Here is a 12,152-nt window from a genome sequence, read left to right as displayed (position 1 = left end):
GATTGTGAACCGACCAATGAGGCAACAAAACTATATTGGTTTTTTGTTTGTTATTTTACATCGCTCTTCTACATCTTACGTTAATCGCGTGAGAAAGAATGATGTAATTATGATATGACAATTACAACAATTCATCCATCTCTGACGAGAGTTAGAACCTGGGAACTCTGAGTTTGTGACTCATTACGTCAGTGATTCCAACCGTAGGGACATGTCCCTACGCATAGGGATTTTTCACTACATTTTGCCCGCGTAGGGACAGATTTTGCCAAATGAGGGAAAACGTAGGGACTTTTTTCAATGCTGGAAAATAACATTTTATTGTGCAAAGGTGCAAAGCTTACTCACTGGCCACTTGCCCTTTCATCGCGCTCAGTTTCCCTTTGTGTATGTATACTTTAGCGAGGAGGGGAAAAAAGAACTAACTAACAAATCTCCATCAGAATTTTGGAACATGTTATTGGTTACCAAGAACTTTGAAGGCAAGTTCTTTCTTGAAATCATTTCCACTCTCGCAGAAAAGTGCTAATATTACCACATTCTAACGCGGAAACGGAAAGGATATTTCCAATGTTAAGTGATACAAAAACAACAAAAAAGAGAAATAAAATGGGACCAGAAATGTTAAATTCTTTGCTAGTGATAAATTCTTCCCTTTAATCACGTGAAGAAGACTGCAAGAAATACAGCATCATCAACCATCTATCTTTTTACAGCAGCAGCATGTATGACTTCAAATAACATAATCAACAGTAAACGACTCAACAATATTCATAAATTGTGGAAGCAAAGAGCAGAAAGATTTGGTAAGTAAGTGTGTATATTTTATCTTCTGTGTTGCATGAAGGATTTTTTTAGTCACTTTACTTGGCGTAGGGACATTTGGTCAGTTGTAGGGGACATTTTGACTACGTCTGTAGGGACATTGCCGAAAAGTGGTTGGCAACACTGTATTACGTTGACCATTACACTACAAAAGTCGACTTCATTCCTCAGATGTTGCTTTTATGTCTTGTTTCCTGTTATGGTTTCCCTATATTAATTGTTATGCTGGCAATAAGTCTTTGTAACAAAGTCAACACGTCAACTTTCGAATTTAACCAAATCGTGGAACAGATTACGTGCGTGTGGGGCACGCGCGCACACACATTTGCCATTATAGTACACAAATCCCCCATCATCCACCCAAACAGACGTAAATTCAAGTCCCGCGTTGCTTTCATAAAGCCAAATTTCATTTTTTAGTGTCGTGACATTACAGTGAAATGATCCTGCCAACTAACTACATGTCACAAAATATCCTTTCAACTACACTATCCGTCTCTCAGGCATGTTACCTTATGAATAGGGTGATCATAATATTTTGACCCAAAAACGCGACATCCCAAAGAGGTCAGTTTACACCTCTCCTGAAAAATTGGTTAGGTCTAATTACAAAAGTATTGTTGTTATTAACATATTATTATTTATTGAAGTATGGATTACATAAATGATACATCATAAACTATAACTGAGATATAATCTCCCGTTCTCGGTATGACATTGTGTTTCTGGCCCTTTCTGATCAACTTTTGGTGTTAGTCCTACGCTGAAATTGAGGAATGCCAGAAGCATTTGTCAGATGAACCAATCTTCTTGAGAACAACTTTATTCTTCACCAACCGTTCATTCCCTATATATCTATATCGCGTTTGTTAGAACCTGTCCCGTTTCCCGCGCTAGCGATCGCTCGACAGTTTCGGTGCCAATGAGAAACGAGGAAAAAAATCGTCTGCTGGGCAGCGAAGAGCGAATGGAAGCCAGTAGAGGGGCGCTTACGTAGACGCTGTTGCGACGTTGCGTATTTTAATTGGCTGCCTGGCTTTGACTTTCCCCAGCACGGAGAAAAGCCAGCGACCAGCTAGCGCGCGAACCGGGACAGGTTGTAACAAACGCGGTATAACACACAACGAGAGATTTGACTTTTGAGTTTGTATCAAGATGCAGGAATTTATTTGGTCCGTATTTGAGTTTGTTTTTAAAGTCCACTTTATGCACAGTAGGGCTAATCGGGACTGGACCTACAGCTTAAAGTGGGATCCCAACCACTATGTGCCTCCCCGGGACCCCTTGATTACAAGGCGAAGACGCTACCACTGCGCGGGGAGGCCCCATCAGGTCCGTATTGAAACTACATACACGCTTCTTGGCCATGCGTCTTCACTGCTCTACAAATAACAGAACACGCATAAAACAATACAACCCGTGACGCGATCTAACTTATAGCTACAGTAAACTGCTGTCTGCTCGAACTTCTCAATTGTAATGAAGTGCTTGAAACCAGTGTTCGGAAAGTTACTTTTAAAATGGTAACTAGTTATAGTTAGAGTTACTTGCTTTAAAAAAGTAACAGTTACAGTTACTCATTTTAAAAATTAACTCAGTTACAGTTACTCGTGATTCAAAAGTAACTGTAAGTTAATTTTACAGTTACTTTCTGCTGAAAATGTTCTTGCAACCAAATTACACAAATCGATCATTAATTGTAATTTGTGAAGAGTAACATGTCTTTCCCTATAAGTCTTCGTATATTTATTACAAAATAAAGTGCTCTCCTGTGCTTTGTGCGAAGCCATGATGGCGTATAGGGGGTGTGGAGTTAGAGCCCCACACTTTCTTGATCATGGACGAAGGTGAGGGTGATGTGATGAGCACCACTTCCCTGGAATCCATTACCCACCAGAGTTTCCTCCAGATACCCACTTTATACGACGCTGGGTGGGCGCTGGAGCCGCTTCAACAGGTGGAAACAAAATCTCGGTTCTCCCCCACCGAGGATCGAACCCGGGATCTCTCGCATGGTAGTCAGGCACCCAAACGACCTTTTTTTTTTTTAAGGAATGCCCCTATGCGATAGTATCACCCGTTATTAACATTTTCTCAGTTTTCACGTATGTCAATTTTCTGTTTTCTCCTATTTTCATTGGAACAAACACAAACATACATGTCCGAAACGATCTAGAATCCGGGACTCCTGACATGTAGTGCGTTGTGCTAACCACTCCGCCACGGAAGTTGACAGAGCTACTGCAATTTAAACATTTGTATTTATCATCATTGTTGTTCTTAAGGAATGTCCATTGGAGTGGGGAGGATTCTAGAAACTGTATAGAAAGAGAGAGATATATCACTCACGTAGAATATATTCTAAGAAGGGCGTGTCAGAGAGAAAAAGATGTTGTACAATTTCAAGTGTTTATGAACCAGAAAATGATAAAAAATATAATGTAGTAGCCTATAATTGTGCGTTATCAATGAAGGTGAAAATGGAATTTTAAACTTACCCCTTCAGTTCTCTCTGAGACGATTACATAAACAAACGAGAATGATCGTTAGGGTCTTCCTGATTCTTTCGTTTGCCACTTGAGTGTTGGAATTCACTGTTCTACAATAATAATGGTGAGATGTGTCGGATCTGTTATTGCAAGAAAATGGGTTCTCATTAAAATCTTAAACGAATAGCACTTACCAAAATATATTACTTTTTTCAAAATGTCCAGAAATGATGAATAATCATAAATAAGCGAATTCTAAGAGGAAATATTTTTACTTCCATTTTTAAATTATCAGGAACTGAGATAAATTAAATCACGTGGAAACAATTACATTGTTTTCCATTCATATGCGCATTTGCTAGCTCTCGTCTTCAGTTTCGTTCATACTACCAGTATCGTTGAATTATTTCGTAAAAACACTGGAATATTGCAGTACGTCCTTTTTCAGCTTAATCCGATATTATAGCAAAGGAAAAAACTATTGGGTTCTGCTTACAGAAGGGGGAAGTTATAAGGTCACAGAGGAACACCATGAGGAACAAACTACAGAAACAAGAGACACTTCACAGCACACAACTGACAATTGCAAACTGTCAGCAATAGGAAGGAATTCTCCTCCTAGAAGCTTATCTTCCCGCTTCTGGGATATCCACCCCTCTTCCGAGCCGTGCACATCGCTTTGGAATTCAGGTCTACCAAACGAAAGATGAAACATAGGATAAACCTTGAAATTCCTGGCTGGAGCCTACCGACTGACCACCGCCAGGAGATAAATTTAGTATAACAACTTCCTCTTTTCCTCTTCATTTATTGTTTGCAAGAATTAATGTATCAAAGAATGGGCTTTTATATCACTGCAGAAACTAAATTCCGGCTAACTTTGAGTCCAAAATCGTCAATAATTTATTACACTTTAATATCGACGGGACGACCGGGACACGCCTCTGAAACGTGACTGTCCCTGTCCCAGACGTATGGTCACCCTACTCATAAAAGATGTACATTTGTAAACCGACCCCCGCCCTTCCTTTTAATCGTAGAATTTGAAAGCGTAACACTTCCTGGAATGTCGTTTGAAGACGCAATAATCATCTACAACAAACCACAACAAATCACATAATCATCTTCTTATTCGATTTATATTTCAAAATGTATCTTCTATGTTCGTTACATACCTACTCTCTTTATGCAGTAATTATTTTTTTTTTCTGTATCGGTCCTATACGGGGTGTGCAATACACCTTTGGCGATGAAATTATGTCATTATGCTGGGAACATGAAAAAATAGAGATTGTAATAAAGTTGCACTTGAGAATATAACTGCGCAGGCGGCAGTTTTCTTTCACGCACACGTCTCAGAAGCGTGTTAAACTGTTGATCAGTCCCCATAAGTGCATCTGCATAAAGTAGATTTCATATTTAAAAAATGGTGCTATATTTCATCAATCGTTAACGTTACGTATGAAATAAAATCAGAACATATACAGACTCGGACGCACGCAAAATCAAATACATATCACTATTTGTGTTTTTGTTATTCAGAGTGACTTTTCTGCGACTTCTGGTTAATCGCGACGATCAGGTAGGGTGATAATTAGTTAAATTGATGAAAGGGCAATCACAAAGAAGTTCCACGCCCAGGCATGGAAGAGAACCCAGGAACTTCGGTAGCAAGATCGAAAGTAGACTATTTAACGCGTTCTGCCGCACCGAATGGGCATATCGTCGTATCAACTAATCTAAACATTCCTCCCCTTCGTGATGGTTCACGATCGTGAACCTTCAAGGTCTTGTTTGCATCGTGTTCAAGCGATAGGCAGGTGAGGGTGAGAGGCCTCGGAAATGTTTTCTTACTATATAGCCAGGAGCCAGGGCTGCATTGCACGGCAAGACATTATCAGATTAGATGCAGCAGTGCTATCTCGTGTGGTTGTCCTAATTGCTAAGGTTGTCTAATGTTTTACGCGGTACTATTATCGTATGGGGGAAACACCTACGAATCATATATTTCGGGCTTCTTTACATTGCTAACGTGTTATTTTCGAATGCGAAACATTTCTTAAGGTGAAATAATGCATTTCTAACTAAGATAATGTCTATTTCTTCTATTTACGAGTACTTACTGTTACTTGTTGTTTCGAATCTGTAACACATTATGGCCGTGATAGCGTACTGGTTTAAGGGGCGTTCTGAGAGTGTTTTGTCGATTTATGCAGTGTTGCAACCTCGTTCACCGGAAAATATCTACTTTCGTGACCATTGACGTTAGCCCCACAAACCATTGGCGCTAGCCCCAAAAACCATTCACGTTAGCCCCAAAAACCATTTTCCGTAAGGTTAGGTTAGGTTAGGTTAAGTTAGGTTTGGCAAGTATAGTTAAAGAAGAATTAAAAATACTCGACACGTCGTTCTAGTGAAAACACGGCGAGGCTGAAACACTGGCTACGGGGTTGCATCATCTTAACACACGGAACATTGCACTCTCGTGCAGAAAGCAAATGGCGGGAGCAGAAATAGCGTGTCGGACAGAGATTTTCGCAGAAAACGACACGCATTCACATTAAAATGGATCAAATCTACATTCAGGAACTTCCACAACGCTAAAGAAAATGATTTCCGTAAGTACTTTCTCCTGGAAATTTGAAGGAATCCGTTTCCCTCATACGATAATGTTACCGTTTTACACAAATGTAGCGCAAAAAATAGCTAGTAGTGCATAAAGGTAAACTGTAGCTGTAATAAAGCAACGTTTTTGGAAGAGTGACTGTAGCTGTAGGCTAACGAAACTACTTTACAAATGTAGCTTTCTGATCATTGGTTATCAGTGTGGTACTTACCCCACGGCTTCCTCGGGCCCATGGTGTGTTGAAACTTCACAATTACACGTCTGTGAAGTGGTAGTTTTCACAAGGTTTATTAGAAATCAGTCACTGGTATTTTCATACTTTCTTTCACACTCGAACTTAAGAAAGAATGTATATCTCCGAATACTTAGTGGGTTTACATCACAACTGACAAAATTGGAGAATTTTCTATTAATTTCACACAGTTGTCGTGTTGTGCTGTTCAAACGAAATCTCGCTACACTAGACAAATAACTACATTGCCAAACCGCCTTACGAATACGTATATTAAGTTACCTTGGCTGCACATTTCCGCCCGCTCCTACGCGCACACAAAATAAATACAAGGATTGTCACTTCTAATAACCTTGGGATTGTCACTTCGATCTCAGGAAGCGAATACGGAACTCATTAGCGCCACCAAACGGAAAGAATGAAAAGGCAACTGCAAATCAACTTTGCAAGGGTTATATATTTTTATTGGTGTTTCAACACATGATCCCCAGTGGGGGAGCAAGATAGCACGCCTCTCCTTGGAAAAGAATGCTCAAAATTTTAATTTGGCTTATTGTGCTTTTTACATTGGAAAGTGAAATAAATGTTATTCCCTTGTCAAATAATTCAAAATAAATTATTGCCACGATTTCAAAGTATATATTCCTTGCCCTCCTTGAAATAAGTCTTGTTTTGTCTGCTTTCCAAAAAGAAGTCTGGGTATGCCGATGTTTCAACATAGCTCGAAATTAGGCTACTTCTATTTAAATTCCACTACTTGCACTGCTTTCATACTTAGGGCCTCCAGTTGTAATGTGGCCTTGTAATGAAGAAGTCGGGGTTCGATACCTAGTGGAGGCATACAGTGGTTTAGATTTCATTTTAAATGTAGGTCCTGTCCCAATTAGCATGAAGTGGGCTTAAGAACAAATTCTTCTCAGTTCTCTATCTGTTACTTATTTTTCTTACATTTTAAAAAATGTGGAAATGCGATGAATGGATGAACTGGAGAATGAGTTTGGCCAAAATTCACTTGTTCTCTCTATCTGTCTGTCTGCTGGTTGATTTAATAAACATCGCAGTAGTTTCATCGTGCGTGATAGGGAAGTGAGAAGACAATGAAAAAAAACGTGGTATGGAAGTGGGAAGCAGCATCTGTGACCTTCGATAAAGCCTTATCACTCGCCTGGAATGACAGGAAAACAATGGAAATCCCATAATATGAGGAGGCAGATATGTGATAATTTTAATAAAAAACAAACATGTCTTACCTGGAATTTGAAGCCATGATCCAGTATTATCAAAGGAATTTCATATTGGAAGATATATAAACCCTTTTTTTTCTGGTTCATGCTTTTTAAGTAGAACTCTGACACTGTCCCTATCACCCACCGGGCATTTTACAATACGCATTGTACTCCCTCCCTTTAATTTTCAGATAAGAGGAAGGTGCTTTATTTCAACACACTTTGTCCATACAGAACATTCTACGTATTTAAGCCACCCTCTAATTTTCAGATAATAACATTCCTTAATAAGCAGACCGAGGGGCATTTTACATCAATGTACCTTATCTCTCTGGATACCTGTATTACCTCCCTTTAAATTTTCAGATTGAGGGTTTTTTCGCTCAAATGGGAATCATTCACAAATGTATACTTAAATATACGAGGTGGCTAAAGAGATAGTTTAGCCTTTCTTTTATTATTAGACAGTATTACAGTTTACCTCCTTGTGTAGGAAATTTGATCACAACCCCTACTCCTCATTTAGACTAATCAATCTGTAATGGACTTGAATTCATGCATTCACCATTTCAAATTCTGTGGCCTACCATTCAGACTAAGATTCACAATTTTATCATTTACCTGTAACTCGGGTGTCATTCTGGGATCATTGGCATTAATATTCTTTCCAGTTCGTTATAGCTTTGTTTTCACCTTCTCAGCAATGACATTTCTTCTGACAGTAAAGCAAGCAGGAAGTGTTTGGTCATGATGATAATAATAATAATAATATTTTTTTCTTTATTAAGCGGGCGAGGTTAAGAGTAGGGTTGCTCTGCCACCTAACCCCTACTCTTGATGAGCAAGAACTCTTGTTCTTGTTTGTATTTGCTATTTTACGTCACTTTTCTGTCACATTTTGACTATTTTGCGATGATAAGGATGAGTGATTATTAAAGAAAATGTATGAAAGGGCACTCGCAAAGAACTTATGGCCAGGTTGGGAATCAATTACTTCAGCAGCAGGATCGAAAGTTGACCTTTTAATGTCTTCAGTCATCAAGCTGGAGGTTCTTATTGTTCCATGAGAACAAACTCATGGGTTTCAAGTTAAACAGTCATATCTCATTTGCTCATAAAAATTGAAATATGAAGACCAAGTATCTTTTAGTGTATATTTTGCAACATTGGCAAGTTAAGTTGGGCTACATATGCAAGTTCTGTACTGCACACCTCTGACTTACTTCCTAGCCTATCTCCTCATCATCTCTCTCCCTATCCACAAATCAAACATCTTTTCTAACGACTTTCTTGTGCCAGCTTTGAAGGTGTGAAATCAGCTGCCTTAAAATACTAGAAATGTAAGTTTTGTCACAACTTTCAGTAGACATATATGTTATTTTCCCTTGCACAGTAAATAGAATATCATATATTATAACTTATGCTATTATCTATCTAACTTGAGAGCGAACATGCATGCATTCATGTGTATATGTGTGTGTAGGAACATGTATATAATTTACATGAACTTTATATTTAATATATTTATAAAAAATTATACATGTGGTTAATATTCTTTGTGTGCATGTTATTGAATGATTTATGACAAAAAAACATTATTTGTTGTGCAGGATAACTAATGCAACAACTATAAATTTCACTCAATAAAAAAACTAGGCTACTCTCTTCTACCATTTATTTTTTATCTCAGAACTACAAAGAACAACATTGTATCCCATAAAATTGGTTACACACCAAGTATTAATTCATATATTATTTATCTTCATTTCATTTACATATGGTTATTGAAAAGTTCTAGTACTAGAAAATATAAATTCATATTTGCAATATCATATCTTGCATGTCAAATTAAATATTCTCCATAGATTGGCACTGAAAACAGTAAATTCCTTGACTTTTCAACATGAATACATAAAATGATGTGGTAACATTTCACAAATTCATACTAAAAAATTATAATTTTTACGTTTAAAAAAAACTGAACACAGAAAAATTCAACCATGATAGCAACAATTAAAAGGTGTAATAATAATAAAATAATTGCAAAACAACAAATATTCAGAGGCATGGCATATATTGAAATTTTGTAAGCATGTATAATATACATCTCATGAAATCCTACAGGACAAAATGTAACATATTCAAAAGTTAATCAGTCTGGTTAGCTTGTTGTGGACTTAGTATTCAATAATGCCAACAGATGCCATGGCAATTAACTGATTGATTGATTTATTTATTCCAGCCTCTAAAACATGCATAGTACAATAGGTACAATGATATAGGACAGGTCAAAATTTACAAATGCAAACGTTTTAACATTGATTACGGTATACCCTTACATTAATATTTTACATAGTAGATACACATGAAGTTTCAAATATTACATTTCTGGAATATATAAACTAATATTATCTTAAATTTCTGTTTGTTTTACTTTTATATGTTACAGGTCGCTTACATCTTATGACAATAATAAAAGAAAATAGCAAATATAAAATAAATGTGGATATATATGTAAAAAAAAAAAGTCACACTACAAGGGGAGAGTGAAAAGTTTTGAGCCTCACAGGGAAGGGGTGTTTGACCTACAGTTTCTCATTATGATTTCTCTACATAATAACATACACTATAATCACCCCCAGATCAATGCACTTATGCATTCTGTGCTACAATTTGTTTACAGTCATCTGGTAGCAGGGGCGATTCCTCCATGTAGGAAGTGAGGAACTTCCTACAGTTCATTTATACTTGCTTCCAGTTCTCTACTTTTTACAAGTTTAATAATTTAATATTATAAGCACAATGTACGTACAATTGACTAGATTAGCTACTGTCAAGAGTTGACTGGTGCTGTTCCTTCCAGCCGCAGACGAAAGACGATGGACACGCAGGCTTGGCTGCCGCTCGCTGAGGAACATCGGTGTTCATCCTACAGACAGATGGGTGAGGAGTGGAAAAGGGGCAGGGGGGTAAAGTTGCTGTTTTCAAAGATCCAGCGAGGAACCATCGAGGGGTTCCTATAATCAGTGGTGCCAACCCCAACAAAATCACATTAAACGTAGCATAGTTTGATCTTTGTTGGCATCCTGGTTTTGGCATAATGGTCAAATCTAACATAATCAGCAAACGCGATTCCCTGGGAGAGGGAAATCGAATTCAAAGGAATACGTTTTCAGGAAATAGAAATAAAATTACGTCCAAATCTTATTTATACTTCACCAGCGGACTTGTTTCAAATAAAAGAGAGTATGCATACACAGCGACACGCTTCTTTTACAACCATGCGACAATCCATCCTCTATATCAGGGGTTTCCAACTGGCGGCCCGCGGGCTGCATCCAGCCCGCGATGCCTTTTTTTGCGGCCCACGAAGCCAGTTTGCAAAATACATTAATTTTATGTATTTATATTAAAATACGTTCTATTTTTACTGAAGGAACAGTTTCAGAGTATGGACTTCCTTAAACAACTGGCGTTTATAACAGATATCACAGGTCATCTGAACGAACTGAACTTGAAACTGCACGAAAGAAACCAGCTGGTGTCAGATTTAATGGGAAATATAAATGGGTTTCGTAATAAACTGAAGATTTTCAACGTTACTTTGGCGAGGAATAACCTAGTCCATTTTCCAAGCTGTCGGCGGCTAGCAGATGATGAAGAAACACTGGACATTTTTTTTAATTCAGTGCAAATATTAAAGAAATAATGGTTAACTTTGACTCCAGATCAAAATATTTTGAAGAACTTAAAGCAGCATCCAGCTATTTAGCAATCCTCTTGGCGTTAACATCGAAGAACAAGAAGCTTCTCTCCAACTTGAATTGTGTGATTTGCAAGGCGATGTGTTCCTTCAAACTAGCCAAGAAAAGGTGCCAGAGTTTTTCAAATACCTTTCAAACGAACGCTTTCCAAACCTTCGTAGTTTTGGACAAAGAATGACAAGGATGTTCGGCAGCACATACACGTGTGAAAGGGTTTTTTCTTCAATGAAGTTCATCAAGAACCGCTACAGAAGTCGATTGGTAGATTCTTCACTGCTTCACCTTCTGAGATTTTCAAATACAGAAATTGAAGTGGACATTCCAACTTTAATAAAAGAAGCAGATCGGCCTCAATTTTCACATTCTTATTTGTATGGTGTGTTTTTCATTTCTTTCAATTCATCCATAAGTATTGGGTTTTTGTGAAATAAATTGTAATTATACAATTTTGATTTGTGATTACATTGTTTTTAATGCCTCATTTTAGAAATTTAGGTCATGCGAAAGTAAGTACTACATTTTCTCAGTTCAGTACTTACAATTTTTGTAATTTTTAATCCCCCCACCCAAAAAAAAATTCGGCCTGCCAATCAACTGCTGGAAATAATTTTGGCCCTCGGACCTTTTGAAGTTGGAAACCACTGCTCTATATTTTTTTTATCCTGTCGATTTTGTTCCTGAGGAGATTTTGCTGCAGTAATTCGATAGATGGTGGGGGGTAAACAAACCATTTCCTCAAACCGTTTCAAGTTCTATGCTGAACCCATTTTGTTTGTTGAGCCATTCTACACAATTTTGTGTAGTGAATAATAAGTAACGCAAGTTCAAAACTCGAAAAATATATGCATAATTGATCTTAAAACTGCAGTTATCCGAAAAAAGTAATTAATAATAAATCCTAGCACAATTTATAAGCATTTAGCATAAGTTCAGAGTTTAAGCAGTACTTTTTATTATCCTCAATCCACACGACAGGGAGAGGGGACAAAA

At 37.6% G+C, this 12,152-nt stretch overlaps 1 protein-coding gene across 1 annotated transcript in view; it reads left to right on the top strand.

Moving 5' to 3' along the window:
- The window catches only part of LOC146002391 (phospholipase A2-like), a 34,481-nt gene that overhangs the window by 905 nt on the left and 21,424 nt on the right, over positions 1-12,152 (top strand). The gene's annotated exons all lie outside the window — the stretch shown is intronic.

Source organism: Lepisma saccharinum, chromosome 18, assembly GCF_977018435.1.
Source record: "Lepisma saccharinum chromosome 18, izLepSacc3.1, whole genome shotgun sequence".
Classification (NCBI taxonomy): Eukaryota; Metazoa; Arthropoda; class Insecta; order Zygentoma; family Lepismatidae; genus Lepisma; species Lepisma saccharinum.
This window is presented reverse-complemented; position numbering and strand designations above follow the sequence as displayed.